The 20,258-nt window shown below is 46.6% G+C and overlaps 1 long non-coding RNA gene across 1 annotated transcript in view; it reads right to left on the minus strand.

Annotated features, from left to right (window-relative positions):
* Nucleotides 1-15,710, minus strand: part of LOC102161833 — a 79,455-nt gene extending 63,745 nt beyond the window's left edge. The window contains exon 1 of the long non-coding RNA XR_002344135.1: nt 15,489-15,710. This is a non-coding gene — a long non-coding RNA (uncharacterized LOC102161833). The remainder of the gene's footprint in view (nt 1-15,488) is intronic.

The following is a 20,258-nucleotide window of genomic DNA, read 5'->3' on the forward strand; positions in this document are numbered from 1 at the left end:
ACCCGGGGGAGGAGAGGACAAACGCTCTCTAATGTTGCAGACAACTTCTGGCACCTCTAAAATATGTTACACATAATAGCCGAAAATCAGTTTTAAAAAATACAAGGCATGCCAAGAAATAGGACCATCAGGGCCCAAACTATGAATAAAAACAAATGAGGAGTTCTTGTTGTGGCTATGGGGTAACAAACCCAACTACTATCCATGAGGATGCAGGTTTGATCCCTGGCCTCACTCAGTGGGTTAAGGATCCAGCATTGCTGTGAACTGTGGTATAGGCCAGCAGCTACAGCTCCAATTTGACTCCTAGCCTGGAAACCTCCATAAGCTGTGGGTGCCCTAAAAAGATAAAAAACAACAAACAAACAACAAAGCACCAAATGAGAGAAACAGACCTATAGTTAGTTTTGAAGTTAACAAACGAGGACCATAAAATAAGTATGATTAGTATCTTTAAGGAAAACAGTGGGGGAGATGGTGAAAATAAATGAAAGGATAAAGAATTTCAATTGTGGGAGTTCCCATTGTGGCTCAGCAGGTTACAAACTCAGCTAGCATCCATGAGGATACAGATTAGATTCCTGGCCTCATTCAGTGGGTTAAGGATCTAGCATTGCTATGAGCTGTGGCTTGGATCCCATGTTGCTGTGACTGTGGGATAGGCCCGTAGCTCCAATTTGACACCTAGCCCAGGATACAGGTGCAGCCTTAAAAAGCGAGAAAAAAAAAAAAAGAAGTTCAATTGAGAAATAGAATCTATTTTGTAAAAGAATCAAATAGAAATTCATGGTATTAAATATTGTATTGAAAAATACATCATTCCCTGGCCCAGCAACTTCTGCATGCTGTGGGTGTGGATTAAATAAAGAAGAAAAATGCAATATCTGAAATTATGGACTCAATGTCTGACATGAAGAACTCATCAAACGTTTTAACAGCAATTTAGACATAGGAGAAGATTGAGGTAATGAACTTTAAAATGCAGCAGTAAACAAATATATGCCAAACAAGATAATGTTCAAATGGAAAATATGCAAAAGAGCATAAAACACTGAGAGTTATAGTTAGAAGATTCAACATGTATGAAAATGAAGTCCCAGGAAGAAAAAAGAAAAAAAAAATTGAAACTATACTGGCCAAGAACTATTAAAGGACATCACTTCATAGAGTCAAGGAGATATGTAAATCCCAAAAAGTACAAGTTCAGGCAGACCTCAGAGACACTGTAGATTTGGCTTCAGACTACCACAATGAAGCAAATATCACAAAAAGCAAGCCACACAATTTTTTTCGTTTCCCGGTACATATAAAAGTTATGTTCACACTATACTGCAATCTATCAAGCATGCAATTGTAGTATGCCTAAAAAATGTACGAATCTTAATTTAATAATACCTATCGCTAAAAAATGCTAACCATCATCGGAGCTTTCAGAAAGTCATAATCTTTCTGTAAGAGTAACCTCAAATAACACGATCACAGATATAATAATAATGAATAATAATCAATATTGCAAAAATTACCAACATGTGACCCAGAGACATGAAGTAAGCCAATGCTGTTGGGAAAATGGAGCCAATAAACGGGCTGGACACAGATTTGCCACAAACTTTCAATTTGTAAAAGCACAACATCTGCAAAGTGCAATAAAGCAAAGCACAATGAAACAAGGTAAATAAAATCACTTCTAGGTGCAACACAGGAAAACTACTGAACAACAAAAGAGAAAAAAAAAAAACCTCAAAGCATTCAGAGAAAAGCTGACAAATTACCTTCAAAAGAACAGCAATAAGACTTTGGTATGACTTCCCACAGAAATGATGGAAGCCACAAACAATGGAAGGCTGGCTTCAAAAAACGCTGCAATGAGGAGTTCCCGTCGTGGCGCAGTGGTTAACGAATCCAACTAGGAACCATGAGGTTGTGGGTTCAATCCCTGCCCTTGCTCAGTGGGTTAATGATCCGGCGTTGCCATGAACTGTGGTGTAGGTTGCAGATGCGGCTCGGATCCCTCGTTGCTGTGGCTCTGGCGTAGGCTGGTGGCTACAGCTCCGATTAGACCCCTAGCCTGGGAACCTCCATATGCCGTGGGAGCGGCCCAAGAAATGGCAAAAAGACAAAGACAAAAACAAAAACAAAAAAACAAAACAAAACAAAAAAAAAAAACGCTGCGATGAAATAACTGCCAACCTAACCTCCACACAAGCCAAAACTTTTTCCTCAAAACTGAAGGCAATATAAAGATGTTTCATAAAAACAAAAACAGAGAACGTGTTACCATCAAACTGGCCTTAAAAGAAATATGAGAGAAATTTATTTAGGCAAAAGAAAGAGGCTTCCAGACGGAAATACAGAAGTGTAAGAAAAGAAGAACAACAGAAAAGGTGAAAATGTGGGAAAATATAAATAAATATTGACTTTTCAAAAAAGAATAGTGTAAACACTATATGGGTTTAAAGAATATGTAGAATTAAAACACATGAAGGCAATGACCCAAAAGGTAGGAAAGAGTAAAGGAGATCAAGTACTATCAGGTCTAGCATCATTAGGAAAGTGGGGGAAATAGCAGTCTGTGTAAGACTGTAAGGCAAGGATGCCCATTTCCTAGAATAATCACTAAAAGAACAGTAAAAGAATATATAACTCTCCAGGTAGTACAGAGAAAAAATGAAATAATCAAAATATTGACTTACTCAAAAAAGAGAGCCTTAAGGGAAAGAATGAGGAATACAAAACGGGTCACATAGAAAACAAATACAGGAGTTCCCGTGGTGGTGCAGTGGTTAACGAATCTGACTAGGAACCATGAGGTTGCGGGTTCAATCCCTGCCCTTGCTCAGTGGGTTAACGATCCGGCGTTGCCGTGAGCTGTGGTGTAGGTTGCAGACGCGGCTCGGATCCTGCGTTGCTCTGGCTCTGGTGTAGGCCGGTGGCTACAGCTCCGATTCAACCCCTAGCCTGGGAACCTCCATATGCCGCTGGAGCGGCCCAAGAAATAGCAAAAAAAAAAAAGAAAACAAATACAGCAAATGGCACCTATGAATCCAAATATGTTAGCAATTGTATTACATACAAATAGACAGAATACCAAATATAGATGTAATGTAAATATAAATGTACTAACTTTATTAAAGACTTTTATTTTTAAAATCCAACTATGTGGGGCTTACAGGAGACACTCCTGTAAATATAAGTAGGGAGATAGGATGAAAAGGAAAGGGTAGAAAAAACACACAAACATTAACTAAATGAAAGCTAGTGTAGCTATTCTCATAACAGGGAAAGTAGACTTGGAGGAAAAATATTGTTTGATAAAGATTAATCATAAGGGGTCAATTCACTAGAATGTTAGTAAATCTCTAGGCAATAACATTAAAATTTTAAAGCAGGAGTTCCCGTCGTGGTGCAGTGGAAACAAATCGACTAGGAACCACAAGTTTGCGGGTTTGATCCCTGGCCTTGCTCAGTGGGTTAAGGATCTGGCATTGCCGTGAGCTGTGGTGTGGGTCACAGACGGGGCTCGGACCCCAAGTTGCTGTGGCTCTGGCGTAGGCGGGCGGCTACAGCTCTGATTAGACCCCTAGCCTGGGAACCTCCATATGCCGCAAGTGTGACCCTAAAAAGCAAAAAAAACAACCAAAAAAATTTAAAGCAGAACCTGACAGACTAAAGGAAATACAACAAACATTCATAGTGAGAGTGTTTCATACCTCTCTCTCAATAGCTGGTAATAAACCCCAAAATCAGTGCGAAAAGAGAAGATCTGAATAACATCATTAACAAATGAGCTCATCAGCAAAGCTAGAACACCTTGTTTCCTTTCATGTAATTTTGAAAAACAAACAAAATGATGTTATTAGAAATTAAGACAGTGGCTACTTTCGGGGAGGAAAAGAGCACTTTAGTTGAAAAGGAGCTCGAGGGAGAATTTTTGGGACAACAGCAATGTCATTTCTTCTCTGTTTGTTTTTTTTTTTTTTTTTTCTTTCTTCTTATGGCCACACCCGCAACACATGGACGTTCCAGGCTAGGGATTGAATCAGAGCTGCAGCTGCTGGTCTACACACCACGGCCACAACAAGGCAGGATCCAAGCCACATCTGCGAGCTACACTGTGGCTCATGGCAACACCAGATCCTTAATCCAGTGAGTGAGACCAAGGATCGAACCTGTGTCATGAGTTACTAGTTGGGTTCGTTACAGCCGAGCCACAGTGAGAACCCATCATTTGACCTGGATGGTAGCTGAATACTTTCCTTTAGAGACAACTCATTGAGCTGCTATAACCCAGTGAAAAAATTGTATTAAATTTGTCTCGTTGAATACTATGTAGAGCAACTAAAAAAACCTCATCTCTGTACATCCAAATGGATAAATTATGAAAATTACATTGCATGAAAACAGCACATTACAAGAGGTTAAATTTTTGTAATTTTTAAAGACGCTATATTTTATGGATACATATCATATATGTGCATGAAGAGAAAAAGTATAATTTCTGGAATGGCAAAGATCAGTTTCAGAAAAATAGATTTTTCTGGGGAGGTGGGGAAGGGAGGATTTTTAAAATCTGTATCTGTAACCCTTTTTTATCTGCTTTTTTTAATTTTATTTATTTATTTATTTATTTTTTTTTTTTGAGATCCTCACCAGCAGCATTTGGAGGCTCCCAGGCTAGAGGTCAAATCAGAACTACAGCTGCCAGCCTACATCACAGCCACAGCAACGCAGGATCCAAGCTGTATCTGCAACCTACACCACAGTTCATAGCAAGGCCGGATCCTTAACCCACTGAGTGAGGCCAGGGATCAAACCTGCAACCTCATGGTTCCTCGTCAGATTCGTTTCTACTGCACCATGACGGGAACTCCCTGTAACATTTTATTTCTTAAAAACTTATATAAATATGGCAAAATTGTTAACATTTGTTAAATTTGGCTGGGGATATATGGACATTTGTTGTATTTGCTGTAATTTTTTATCTAAAATATTTCATAATTTTTAACATTGGAAAATTGTAAATATGCCCTCATGTCTTCAAATATTCTAAAACAGCAGTTTTTAATGGCTGTCATTTTTTACTATTGCAAATACTACTAAGATAAGCATCCTTACCTTAAATCCTTGTGGTATCTCTAATTTCTTTGGAGACATTCCTTGGTGTGGGGATTCTTAGGTCAAAGGTTAGGAGCTATTTTAAAGCCTTTAATGGATATTGACAATCGTCCTCACACAGTCACCCATTAAACCTTGAGAAGAGTGGAAACCAAAACCACCCTTTCTATCTGGGCGTGGAGAACAGTCAAGATCCACCCTCAGTCCGACTCACACACCCACCTCAGCCCGTGTCCAGCTCAAGCCCTTCTGGCCAGCTGTCACAGTCTGACTCCACGATGAGGGCCCTGTGACCACGAGCCTGGATGGTCAGGGGAGCTCCCAGGAGAGGGAGGGGGAGGTTATCCCCACCTGCAAGTCCAGCTTTGACCTTGACTGAACACAACCAACTATGTCATCTCATGCAGCTCTGCTCCCGACATGGCCTTTTGCACGTGGCATCTACAGAATTATGGATGAACCGGCTCTTTCTCAGCAGGGGGCACTGGGTTTCCTTCCCTGAATGCCCTTGAAACGAAACTGGGCATTGCTGATAGACGTTTCCTCCCCCACTCCCCTAAACTACTAGCCAGGGGAGGTATGTCAAGCCTGCCCTACACAAGCATGATGCTGAGTGTCCTGGGGAGGCCAGGGGTCCTTCCCTCAACCGGCAGAGACCCAAGCTGGAGTAAGAGGGTAACATGCTGGGATGGCCTGACAGCAGGGCAGAGCCAGCGCAGGAAGGTGGGAGCCTGGGGCCCCAGCCTGGGACCATGCTCCCCACCGAAGGATGGTGACAACTCCCAGCTCCGCCTAGGCTCCCATCTCCATCTCAGAGGCCCTCCCAGGAGGTCAGTGGTCCACTGCCAGTGCCCCCCCACCGACCTCCCACCACATATGAGAGGTCAGGGCCTGACCTCGCAGACAGCTGCCTTCTAGAAGGAGTGCCTATGTCCCTGTGACCGGTCCCTATCTTTGGGACTGGATAATAGGAGAGCAACCCCTGCACTGGGCAGAGCGGGCCACGGGACTCTCCACAGCCCCCAGCACAGGATCCAAGGAGCCCAGGAACCTGGAGCTGGTTTGTTTTGCCTGATGCAGATGGTTGGGAAACAGCATAATGATATCATAGCTGGTCCCAAGTTGGACCAGGCGCTCTTGGAGCACAGCTGAGTCAACTGCTAAATCCTTTGTTGTGCAATGTCAGCGGGCTCCACAGACCATTCCCTTCCACCCAGGGTAGCGTCTAGACACAGAGCCTGCACAATCCCAGTACTGCTCTGTGGTCACCAGAGGCCTCATCCACCCCTGCACCATCCTTGGCACATGGCCTGAGGCGCTGTGGCTGGGAGTCATGGCTGAGCTAATGGCGCAAACCTGATGGATTGAAACTGGCCTCTAAAATGAATGCATGCATCCGTAACGCCTACCATGGCTCCCCATTGCCCGCGGTAGAAGACCCAAGCTCATTAGCACGCACGCAGGTCACCACAGGTCTGGCCCCCGCATCCCTTCTCACACCCCACGCTCCCAAAACACCTGGTCTGTTTGGTGTTTTCTCAATCGGCCCTGCACCTTCATGCCTCCAAACCTTTGCTCCTACTCCTTGTCCAGCCTAATGCACTCTATACCCAGAAAGCCTTCTCATTCTTCCAGGCCTGGATCAAACGATGCCTAAAACCTCCTTCATTCCTTGATTCAGAGCCTATTTTGTCCTTCCTCTTGTTTCATATTGTTTTGTGTCTTGCATGTGATTTTTTCATCTGATGCATGTATGAAACATGCTGCGTATCTGCTGCATGCCAGGCACTGAGCTTGGCATTGGGATTGCACATAAGGTCACAGCTTTGAGAAGCTCGGAGTCCAGAGGGGAGGTAAATATGCATATGGCCACATCCTGGAACAACACAGAAAGTCAGAGTACATTCTTCTTTTGTCCCCATGCCCTGGGTTGGTGTTTCCCAGGCTCATCACTCTGACCTTGACACCTGACACAGCCTGGCTCTGCTTACTTCTCTGCACTCTCTGTCCATCACAAGCCCTTCACCTTCCAGTGACCTCTGACCTCCCCACTGTTTCTCTAACTTCCAACCTGGCTTTGCCCCAGGACCTTTGCCCCTGCCATTCCGTCTGCCTCTGTGGTATTGGCACAGCCTGCTTCCTTCTTTCCTTCAGGCTTTTGTCATTGTCACCTTCTCAGCGAGGCCTTCACTGGTTAGGTATCTACACTCCTTCGCTCTCTCCACGTCACTGTGTAGCCTCCTTCCTAAGCATTTATTCCAATGTGTACACCGAGTATTTTGCTTACATATTGTTCACTGTCTGTCTCCTCCAGGCAATTGCAAGCTCCATGTGGGAAGGAATTTTTATCTCTCTTGTCCACTGCTCTGCCTGGAATGGTTTCTGGCACATAATGAGTATTCCTATTATTATACCTATTAAATAGGTTCTTTAAGTATCTGCTGAATAAATTAATCAGAGAATGGGAGCACATTATAGGAGAGGAGGGGGAGGGCAAAGAAATGAGTGTCCCTGGTAAATCTCCCCAGAGCCCAACCCCCCCCCCGGGCCCAGAGACCCCCACATCACTGAGAAATACACATCTGACCTGGCTTCACTGTCTTCTCCCACTAGTATTATCAACAAAATATAAAATAGCCTATGCGGGAGTTCCTGTTGTGACCCCGATTAGTATCTGTGAGGATGCTGGTTCAATCCCTGGCCTCCCTTTTGGGTTAAGGATCTGGCATTGCCACAAGCTGTGGTGTAGGTGGTAGATGTGGCTTGGATCCCACATGACTATCACGGTGGCTGTGGTGTGGGCCGGCAGCTGCAGCTTGAATTCGACCCCTAGCCCGGGAAATCCATATGCCATGGGTGCAGCCCTAAAATCAAAAAATAAATTAAATAAAATAAAATAGCCTATATGGCCTGAGCCATTGCTATTCATTCAGCCCAAAAGATGCATTAAACATCTACTGTGTGCCAGGGACGGTGCTAGACAGAGGGGGCCTGGTGGTGAACAAGACGGGCCTCCTGAAATTTAACATCCAATGAACAACAAAGTTAACCAGCAGCATAGTTGCCCATCACAACAGGAACCCCTGCCCAAGTCGCGGCCTCCTGAGACCAAGCGGCAAGGTGGCCTAGTGGATGACAGTGTAGGCTCAGAAATCCTTGTGCCTGATTCAGTTCTGACTGCCCTATTAGCTGTGTGACTTTGGACTAGTCACTTACCCTCTCTGAGCTTTGGTTTCTTCCTGTGTGAAACAGGAATCTGAGTGATACCTAATTACTTGGGTGACTGAGGCTTTAGTAGCTCATCCAGGTAAATACAGTAAAACGGTCTGGCATTGGGCAATGTCACGTAGGTGTCGAGGTTGCTGCCGACTGCTGTTAAGGAAGGAGGGGCTCGCTTGAGAGGTCCCGCCTAGAGTGGAACCTCATTACATCCGCTCACCGAGAGCCAAGCAGCCGCTTCCTAACGGGCCTGCATTGCGCAATTGGTCAGCACCAGGAACAACAGCAACAAAAGAGCAGCCCAAACTTTTCGCTGCCTCTGTATGCCTTGGTCTCATCAGCACCAGATCCCTTCCTTCCAGCCTGTGATGTGATTATTCCCGTGTGCAGAATAAGGCTCGGGTTTCGTTTGGATCCCACACCTAAGTGTCCATTACGCAGCGCAGCGGGCGGGCGGCAGGAGGAGCACAGGGCCTCCCGCAGCTGGAGCTGCAATTAGTGACCTCAGGGCAATGTGTCCCTTCCTCCCCCCACTCCCTCCCCGACGCCTGTGAGCACAAACAGCTCTGGCACTGGGCAGCCACGGAGGACGCTGTAGCTGCTGTCTGAACCTCTGAACAGAGCCAAGCCAGGAATCAGCTCTGGGCTGTTCGTGGCCCGTGGCCCGTGGCCCATGCAGCCACAAGCCACATCCATCACTCCTGAGTTGTGATAGGATGCGTATCTCAGGCCCTTCCAGTAGCCTCTCGTGGCACATCTACCAAGCTCTGCCTGGCCTTGCTTTTCTTTCCCGATTTTCTTCTCTTTCCTTTGCAGTCACATCTTCCCCAGCACACACCCAGATTCCAAGTGAGGTCAAGGCCACCTTGCCTTTTCGGTGTCCCAGGAGCACCAAATGAGCCGTTTCTCTGGTGCTGAGCACTTAACATTGTGGTTGTTGCAATGCATCCCCTCCCCAACCTAAGCTGGGCCCTCCGTCAAGGCTGACGCTGCTTTTCTTTGCTCGCTGCCCCTTGTATCAGGCACACGGCAGGAGGATAATACACTTTGGTTAGGAATAAACGAACTGGCAAACGAAGGAAGGAAAGGACAAGCAAACGCCTCCCAAAGGACAAATCCAAGAAGGGAAAGGATGGAAAAGGGCAACAGAAGGACCAAGGGCCGGCCGGGCTGGGGGGTGCTTGACACGGTCAAGGGTGAGATACAGCGGAACCCTAGTGATTGTGCAGCATCGTGTGCATGGGGTCCCTAGTCCCAGCCCCAGATCTGTGGGTCACCAGCTGTGACCTTGGACAGTCCACTTACCATTCTAGGACTCAGTTTCTCCATCTACAAAAGAAGGGAGTAGGGCTGGGTGATCTCTTCTGGTTTTAATACGTTACGATTTTTTCTTGTCTGTGCCCACAGCATGCAGAAGTTCCCAAACCAGGGATCACACCTGAGCCACAGCAGCGGCGACTCCAGATCCTTAACCTTGAGGCCACCAGGGACCCCCAGTTACAGTTTTTGAATCTAATTCTTTTTTGTCTTTTTTTTTTTTTTTTTTTTAGTGTGGCCGCTCTCGAGGCATGTGGAAGTTCCCAGGCTAGGGGTCGAATAAGAGCTGCAGCTGCCGGCCTACACCACAGCCACAACAACACGGGATCTGAGCCAAGTCTGCAACCTACACCACCGCTCACAGCAATGCCGGATCCTTAACCCACTGAGCGGGGTCAGGGATTGAACCCACATCCTCATGGATCCTAGTCGGGTTCGTTAACCTCTGAGCCACGAAGGGTACTCCTGAATCCAATTCTTAACTGGCACATTTAACACTAATAGTAAAATACCTCCCCCCATCCCCAGGACCTTGCAAGTTCCCTTATGGGTCCCAAGACACCAGATGAGCTAGTGCTTAGCATTAATATCATGGTGGTTGGACTGCATTTCCCACCTGCACTGCCACCCACAGAGAAGCCCCCTGTAATGACATCTGTGGGTTTATGCAACAGTCTTCCTCCACTCGGATGGACTGTTACCATATGTAATGTGGCAGCCACAGTACGGCCCTGGCAAGCACTCAATCCTGGGCACCATGAGATCAAAGAAGAGCCCCCTGGTCCTGAGGCCACTGGGGAAAAGCATATTTATTCACCACGTTCAAAGTAATAGTCAGAGAACGGTGAACTAAGTGGCATCAGGTTTTAGCAGGGGAAAAAAAAAAAAAAAGGTGCTTAGGGAATAAGAAGAAAGAGAGTCAGAGTTGAAATAAATTGTGTCTTACATGATCTTAAATATCCCTTTTTCTTGTCTTGCCTGGAGCAAAAGGGATGAGATCTTTATCTCCAAATAGAACAGTGCAGGGAGTAGTAAGAGCAGAGACATTGGAGGGAGCCAGGCCTGGGTTGAAAGCCCAGCTCTGCCCCTTACCAGCTGTGGGGCCTTGAGCAAGTCTTTTTATTTTTCTAAGACGCAGTTCCCTCGGCAAAAATATGGGAAACCGTACCTACTTCACAAGCTTTTTATGCGAGTTTTAGAAGACAATGTGCAATGATCACCAATGATTGCTGCAACCCCTGGGGTGAAAGACTGATGAGGGGACATCCACACAGCCTCACAGTAGCACCGTGCAGCTTACGGATTAATTAAATGGCATCTCCGCCCCGTGGAAATCAGGCAAACACCGCCTCAGCCAAGCGATCATAACATCACCACTGACGGGACAAACTGACATTGTACGCCCCCCGATGGGAGGAACTCAGAAACACACGGCATCATTTGTGCAATTATTCTTGCCAACAGTATTTACCCCGGATCTTTCCACCAGGGAACATCAAACAAATTTAAAACGGAGGGACATGTTGCAAAATAACTAGCTTGGATTCCTCACAGTGAAAGGAGGAGAAGGGCTGAGAAACTGTTCTACGTTAAAGGAAACGAATGAAGAATGAAAAATTAATGCAATGGGCAATCCTTGGTTAGATCCTGGATGGGAGGAAGGAAGGAAAGAAAGAAAAAAAAAGGGAAGGAGGAAGGTAGGGAAGGAGGGAGGGAAGGGGGAAGGGGAGAGGATTATTATTAGAAAAATTTGAATAATGACAATATAATAGATCATGGAATTGTTTCAATGTTCTATTTCCTCTGTGTGAGGACTGTATTTTAATTACAATTAGAAGAATGCCCTCGTTCTGTAGAGATGTATGCTGGTATATTATATATATGGGGGGAATGGGGAAAGCAAAAATGAAATTTTAGGAAACCAGTTATAAGAAATCAAGCAATTAGATGTTTCATGATATATTCCTACTACTTTTTGTAGGTTTGGAACTTCTTCAAAATAAAGATTTTGGGGAAAGGCTAGTGCATATAAAGATCTTGGCACTTGATAAGAGCTTCGCGAATAGTAACCATGATATGCTGGTGAAGATTACGTCTTGATTCGATTGAATCTATTGAAATCTAACAATGCCTATTTTACCCTACATCACCGTTCCCTCACCCTGTGAGATGGCTCAGCCCCAGGCCATTCAGAAGCTCAGTTTCCCATCCATAAAGCAGGAGAGACATCGGATCCGTACGGGGAGTACCAATGAAAAGTGAGATGCTGAGAGGATGGTACAGATGAGACATGTAATGAAGCCATCAGATTCCTCTCAGGGGCTGCAATAAATCCGTGCATGTCGCTGCAATCGTGGTAGTGACATTCTCTGATTATTCGTATGAACTCTGTCCTGGTTTATTTTTCTCTTTTTGCATCCTCTTTCAGCCTCTGATGAAATTATTGTCTCTCTGTGCTTCTTAACTGTCCTATGAAACTTAAAGGGGGAAAAGGAATGCCTGTTTTAGGAGGCCTGAGGAGGTAGGTACTGTTGGATGGATGATACAATTCCACAAACACTGACTGAATACCTTCCTCTGTGTCAAGCACTTGGCCCAGAAAGAGCCCTAAGACCCTCTCTTGTCCCTGCTTGAAGGGTTTGTAACCTATCGAAGGAAAAAACACTTCATCAAGAAACTAGACAAGGAGTTCCCATCACGGCGCAGTGGAAATGAATCCGACTAGGAACCATAAGGTTGTGGGATCGATTCCTGGCCTTGATCAGTGGGTTAAGGATCTGGCCTTGCTGTGAGCTGTGGTGTAGTTTGCAAACATGGCTCGGATCTGGCATTGCTGTGGCTGTGGTTTAGGCTGGCAGTTGTAGCTCCGATTAGACCCCTAGCCTGGAAACCTCCAATGCCTCAGGTGTGGCCCTAAAGAGCAAAAAGAAAAAAGAAAGAAAAAAAGAAAGGAAATGATGAGTCACATGAATTCTAAAAATGTAAAAATAGTAGGGTTATTATAAGTATGCATTCAATAAATCATTGTTGAATGAAAGAATAACTTAGTGGAGGGATGGACAGATGGATGGATGGATGGATGGATGGATGGATGAAAAAGCAGACAAAGGAATGGAGAGGTTAGTCATAAATAACTCTCAGTACAGGCAAAGCAGAAATGCCCTGGGGAACTGCCTCCTTAAGAATGTGTCTTCGGAGTTCCCATCGTGGCTCAGTGGTTAATGAATCCAACTAGGAACCATGAGGTTGCGGGTCCAATCACCGGCCTTGCTCAGTGGGTTAAGGATCTGGTGTTGCCATGAGCTGTGGTGTGGGTTGCAGACACGGCTCAGATCCCACGTTGCTGTGGCTCTGGTGTAGGACGGCAGCAACAGCTCAGATTCGACCCCCTAGCCTGGGAACCTCCATATGCCACTGGAGCAGCTCAATAAATGGCAAAAAGACAAAAAAAAAAAAAAAAGAATGTGTCTTCATCAAAGCTGCTGGTGGCTGGTTTTGGTTCCTGCAAGACTTGCACAAGCAAAATAGCTTTACAATGCCCAGAATCATTGAGAAATATAAAAGAGTAAAGAAAGCCAAAGCTTAGATACAGGAGTAATTGAAAACAATACTTGAGTAAGACAACTTATACTCACTGCCATATTTTAATTTTGTCCTAATCATATCTTTTCTTAAAAACTGTAAACCCTAGGTTATAATTAAGGCATACCCTAATAGTTAAACTGTTGTTTTAATGAGGAGTTTTCCTTTTAGAAAAAGCAAAATAATATGGCTGAATCATGCTTTTCATCCCTTACCCCTTCTCAGTCATACAAAACTAGAATAAATTTATTCATCTTCCCTCTACATTCCCTGCAACTGGTAGGGAGACCGTGCGGTTGCAGAGACAATCCAAAAAGAGCTGCCCGGCTTTGGGAGAATGTCTTGCTAATCCACCCAGAATAAATGAGAGCGGAAGATGACAAAGGATTATTTTATGAGAGGGTGGCCTGGTGGACCCATCGTGCTAACTCTGGAATCAGATTTCAGGCAATGTCCTTCATCCTCCTAAGCCTCAATTTCCTAATCTGTAAAATGGGAATAATAAGAGTATCTACCTCATAAAGTCACCTAGAGATTAAATGGGAAAAAAAAAGATATAAATCCATGAGCACGCTGTGTCTCATAGTAAGCACCCAATAAATATTAGGTGTCACAGAGAGATGAGAAATACAAGAAAAACTAATAATTGGGATAGATGGAGTGTTCAGCTGAACGGGCCCTGGCTTGGTCATTCACTGGCTCACCCAGAGCAAATCCATACCATTCAAGGTCTCAGGGTCCCACCTGTAAAGAAATTTGCATGCTCTTGATGATCCTTCCATCCTAAGATTTGTCACTGATGGAAGAAGAGCCCAGAAAACAAAAGAAGTGAGATTGCTTCCCCCTCCCACTCAGTCTCTCCCCATGTGGCCAAGGTTGGTGGAGAGGCTTAGAGGTAGCTGCTGGCAGAAAAAACAAGTCCCACTCGATTTGGAGACCCCGGGAGAGATGATGGCCCCTCTGGATCCAGCTGTGATGGATGCTTCCTCCCCTCCAGTGGTTGACACTGTTGGCTACCTACTCAACAGCCATCACCTCCTCTTCCCTGAGCTCCAACAAGGTGCAAAGCCACCTGGGAGTGAACCATGATGGGTCTGAATGAATGGCTTTCAGTGGAAGGATGTGATGGCTGCACAACAAAATGAAGGTTTTTTTTGTTTTGTTTTTTGGGGGTTTTTTGTCTTTCTGCCTTTTCTAGGGCCACTCCCGTGGCATATTGAGGTTCCCAGGCTAGGAGTCTAATTGGAACTGTAGCCACTGGCCTGCACAAGTTCCCAAACCAGGGATGGAATCCATGCCACAGCAGTGACCAGAGCTGCAGCAGTGACAACACCAGGTCCTTAACCCTCTGTGCCGCCAGGGAACTCCCCTGACTAGGTTTGCAAGATGTGACCATGGGGAAACTGGGTAAGGGGTTGGAGGGGAACATATATTCTTCTTAGTACATGAATCGACCATGAGCTCAAAATAAAAGGTTTAATTTTTAAAAACTGCTCTAGGGGGCAATCAACAGATCCGTTGAGTCGGGAAGTCCCTAGGGTGTGGTGGGTGTTAGAAGCAGAGACTAGAGGGGGCCCTGCAGATGACTAAGAGAGAGAACCAACAGCCACACGCAGGGTCAAGACAAACGTCCCAGGATATTTCACTCTCGGTAAGAAAAGACAGGAAAGAAATTACCATCAGGCTAATTTACAGAAGAAACCTCATTCAGCCTGAATCCCTCTGAAGCCGGAGGCTCCGATCAGCCATGAGCCGAGCCGGGCCCACATTCAAAGGGCCAGTCCCCGCCCCTCCCCAGCACACATCGCCTCCCCCAACACCAACTTGGAGATGCGGTCCGTTCACTCCGAGTCAGCGTTTCGGACATGTGTTTGCAATCTGAGGCTTCCTGTGAGGCACGCAGGCCCTTAATCACATGTCTTCCGGGAACTCTGTGGTTTGGGATGCCAGGCCCGCCCGGGGTTGGACCAGAGTCCTGGCTGAGCATAAACAAGGGTCTAAAGGTCGATCTCCAGCCAGCAGGGCAAAGGAGCTGCTTTCAATGGGTGTTCTCAGAAAAAGACCATCTGCCTGTGTTTTCCTCATATCGGAGAAGAAAAGCTCCTTAGGGCTTTCCCACTGCTCCCGCCCAGCCTCTGGCACCGAGTCCCCCACCCCGCCCCCATCCTCCTCTCCAGCTCCAGAGAGGCGTGGGCACGCAAGCCCCTTATGAAGCTCAGCCTCTCCCCTGCCCCACGGCCTCCACGCCCGCTCACCCTGGCTTCTGCAGGGGCCTGTTTTACATGAGTCACTCCTGGAGCAGTTCTTAGGCATTTCAAGAGATTCCAGAAACCGGCAGTTCCCATCGTGGCTCAGTGGTTAACAAACCCGACTCGCATCCATGAGGACATGGGTTCGATCCTTGCCTCACTCAGCGGGTTAAGGATCCAGCGTTGCTGGGAGCTGCGGTGTAGGTCGCAGACGCAGCTCAGATCTGGTGTTGCTGTGCCTGTGGCGTAGGCCGGCAGCTACAGCTCCGATTGGACTCCAATCCTGGGAATTTCCATGTGCGGTGGGCGCGGCCCTAAAAAAGACCAAAAAAAAAAAAAAGAGAGAGAGAGAGAGATTCCAGAAACCACAGTCTCCAAAATAATGTTCTAAGGTGTTAGTGTGACCGACATCCCATTCAATCAGCCCCTGCTGTTCCCAACTTATTTTACGGATGGGGTAACAGAGACCTGGAAAAGCTCTTTGTTTCTTACTTAATGCTTACATCCTTTCAACAATTTCTCCTCCTCCATCTGCTGCAGGAAATAAAATCAGAGCTAAGTGGGAGCACTTCCTTAAGCTGTAAGCACACACTCGGCCTCTGTCCAGCCTTGGAGCAGAGCCCTAAGCCCCCTTCCCCATCCAGGGTCTCCAAGGTCGTCCTCAAAGGCAAAGGAAAGTGACCGATGAATTTGCAAGGGGCTCTTAACGCAGGATTCCCTTTTGCAAATCTTTTCCTGTCATTCTTGGGCTCTGGGCCCCTCGCACTGGAAGCAAATGCTCGGCAGGCCACAGAGAGGCGAAGGTCTTCCACACACACGTGGAGCCTCCTCGAGGCCTATGCTTTTGTTCCGTAGGGGTAAGGAAGGCACCGAGCAGAGAGGTGAGAAAAAGGACAAGGAAAACTGCCCAAATGATGATAAACCTAGTACCTGAATGGTTGCCAAAGTCTGAGGTCCTGCCTCCCAGCGCCCGGGATCAAATGCCGTGTCCCACTGAGTTACAGGCAGGCTCCTCCGGAGCAGGGGGTGGGGGCCAGGGTGTAGCTGCAGGGCTGCTGATCGTCCTTCCCAGCAAAGCCACAAAGGCCGCATACACCGTAGGAAAAGCAGTGGAGCAGGGCACGCACGGGGTCATGTACCTTCGACTTGGCTTGGAGGCCCCTGAGGGATGTGGATTACATGCCCTGCAGCCCATGATGCTTGTTGGTACGACAGAGATATTAACGCCCATCTCAGGAGGTGGATGTTAGGAGCCAACTTTAGGATTGTGTTTTGCCATAAATAACAGAAAGCCCGACAACCGTATGTAAATCTAGAAGGAGATAGTCCAGGGCTCAGACCCCTGTTCAATTCTCATTGATTCTAAGATTTACGTTTCTTTTCTCCCCCCCCCCCAACACACACTTTAACATCTTGGGTATCTGGATATGCTTTACAAACAAGCTGGGGTCTCATTTAGCAGCATTTTATCTTTCCTATAGTACGTAAATAAAGGCGTGTCTTACAATATCAATTGTGTTTCAGTGAAAGACCCTGTGTTCTCAGGGGCTAGACGCTTACCTGGTGGCATTCATCCTCGTGTCTTGCCTCATGGTTATAAAAGGGCTGCTGCACCTTCAACCGTCACATCCATATTACAGGAAAAGAGACAGGGGAAGACGTAAGAGGTTTTCCCTGCTGGAGACTTTGTCTTTTGAGTTAGGAAAAGAGCCTCTCTTCAACAAATGTCCACTTCTCTCTTATTGGCCAGAACTGTGTCACAGGGCATCTGTCCAGTGCAGGGAAGGTGAGATTTATGCTCTGAGCGAGCCAACCTGTCGTGTCTGCCCCAGAGGTAACATAACAAGCCGACGTCTGGTGCATCGATAGCAGCTCTGCAAGCAGCAGTTCTTTACCTCCACACACAAACAGAACTGCAAGCGTTCTGTGCTGGGATGAGGGAAGCCAGCCCCCCAGGCAACCTCATTTCTGGGAACTCGACAGCCAACACTCTCTAGGAATGCAAAGGAGCTTTGCCCAGGAAAGAGGGACACACACTCGGTTCTGCAGAACCGTCTCTGCAGCTTACACACCACAAGTGTCTGGTGCAAAATAAATAAACAAGCCGTTTTGCTTTGGTCACAAATGATTTTTCTTGGTTTTCCTTCACCAAGGGAAGCCCATCTCCTGCTCCGGCTCCCAGTCTGGGGCATTCACAGCCCTGTGGCCCTTCTTAGCCCAGGCGGGAACGAGCTTGGCTGGCCGGTAATCTAGGCATTGGGCCATAGCATGGACTTGATCGACTTTCCCAGATAACTGGACAGGAGCTAATTGCCCTTCAGTTTCTCAGAGAGTAACTCGCATCCTTGTTGCAAACCTGCAGGCAAGGCATAACATTCCTATGTGCCAAAACCACGGCCCAGAGGAGTTGGGAAAATGTTCCAGATCCTGTGCTAGGAAGCAAGAAGCGGGGATGCAAACCATCCCTCCCCTCCCCAGTACAACGCACCGCCTCCACAGTGTCACCTGCTGTTTAACTCTCAGTTTTAGGCCAGAAAAAGCAAGGTGCCTCCTCCAATATCAGGCAGGAAAGATGTTGTAGCTGCAGGACCCAGGACGCCGAGACCTCTGCTCCTCTGCCTGCACTGGACACGGAGTGTGCCCGCAGTCACAGAGATGGCCAGCAGGTGACCGAGGAAAGCAGCCAATCCAGCTCCCTCCCGGGATAGGTGAAGACACCAAGGCCCTGATGGCAGCAACGAGGAAAGGAACCAGGACTCGGACTGCAGCTTCAAGGCCATTTGCCTTTCCTGCAAGGTTTCTAAGCTCTCACATGAACGCTCCCCGTCACTGGTGGGCAGGCTGAGAAGCCGCCCTACCCCATCCACCTTGTGGATTTTCATTAGTCCATTTCATAAATATTTCTAGCACCATTACCACTGGCCTGGCTGTGTTCGGAGCCCTGGAAATGTGGCAACAAACTAGAGGTGATGACCCCATTCCAGGGGAGTTTCTGTTTTCAAGGCATAAACAGAGATGTTTGCAGAGTGACCATGGGTGTGCTTTAGACCTGAGGCAAGGAACAACTCTGCTGTGGGTGACAGTTACATCAAAACCAGAATGATGAGAAGGAACAACGGGTGAAGTCCTGAAAGAAGAACGTTCCAGGCAGACGACACAACTGGTACAAGGCGGTGAGTGGGGAAAGGCCATGGCTACTCCAGGAAAGAAAAGAGGCCACTGGAGCCTGAGTTCAGTGAGCCAGAGAGAGAGGAAAGTGACAAGGTGAAAGAGGCCAGCCAAGGGCATTTCCCAGGGCCCCTGGGAAGAGGGTGGGCAGGAGAGGGACTTTGCTTCTGTTCTTGGTACAAAGAAAGGTCACTTGGTGGGGGGAGGGGTTAAGCACAAGAGTGTTGTGCTCTCACTGAAGCTTTGAGAAGATCATTCTGGATGCCTGGGAAAGAGCAGAGAAGAGGTGAGAATAAAAACAAGAAGCTGAGTCATCAAGCAGTGCCAGCTGCCCTCCCGGTCACATCTCCATTAAACCGTGAACCTGGGGTTTTCACAAGGCTGCATGGAGCACAGCTGTGCAGGTTGAGCACTGCACAACTCCAGGGGCACCCATCACTTAAACTAAGCATGAACTACATCCCTATGTTTTAATCCTTTATGATTCTGAAAGACTCGTACAACCCTTACAGGGGCATGTCAAAGGAACAAAATACAAACCCCTTTAATACCATTTTTCTACACGATGGTAAGACAAACTACAAATCACTATGTTTAGGACTAGATCATGAATTATGCAGTGAAGTAAATATGCAGAACCATAAAATCTAAAGTAATCTTGTACTTTTAATTAACTCAAGTCCATTGGAAAATATATTAATCCCTTGGTTATTATCTGGCACGGCACTTAGAAAAAGAATCATGGATGGTCCAAAGAATTATTTCTATAATTGTAAGTGGTTTAAACATGCACCCAATAATAAGTATTCACAGAGACAAACTGCAGCTGTTCCAAGGGCAATGGCATTTAGGTTCATATCATTGTCCAAACTGAATCACGAATGTTTAAAAAAAACATGTATCTAAAAAGAAACTCATGGCTCAGTGGAAACGTATCTGACTAGCATCCATGAAGACACAGGTTCAATCCCTGGCTTCGCTCAGTGGGTTAAGGATCCCACGTTGCTGTGAGCTGTGGTGTAGGTTGCAGACACGGCTATGATCCCACATTGCTATGGCTCTGGCGGAGGCCAGCAGCTACAGCTCCAATTCAACACCTAGCCTGGGAACTTCTATATGCTATGGGTATGGCCCTAAAAAGACAAAAATAATAATAATAATAAATTAAAAACCAGAAATCTTCATTCACACTCTCATCAAATATGTGTTGAGCGCCTGCTCTACATGTGCCGGGCATGGCTGGGTCCTGGAGCAAACAAGCAACCTCAATGACCACTGCCTTCAAGGCCCTTACAGTCTCATGGTCTGGACAGGCATGGAGCAAGAAACACATGCAAATAAATAGGCAGTTACAGTTTGTAACTAGAGCTATAAAAGAAAAGAACAGAGAAGATAACGCAGGGCTGCCTCCTTTAGGTCGCGAGGGTCAGGAAACGCATCCCTGATGAACCTTCAGGCCAACCAAGGGCCACCATGGCTATTACACCCCTCACTGCTCCCCTACCTCATTCTTCTCTCTCTCTCTCCCCCTCCCACAAACAAATATTTTCCCAGGAACTCACTGTCTTTGCGCATCATTCCTCCCTCCCAAACCCATGCCCTCCAAGC

This window comes from Sus scrofa, chromosome 5 (genome assembly GCF_000003025.6).
Source record: "Sus scrofa isolate TJ Tabasco breed Duroc chromosome 5, Sscrofa11.1, whole genome shotgun sequence".
Lineage (NCBI taxonomy): Eukaryota > Metazoa > Chordata > Mammalia > Artiodactyla > Suidae > Sus > Sus scrofa.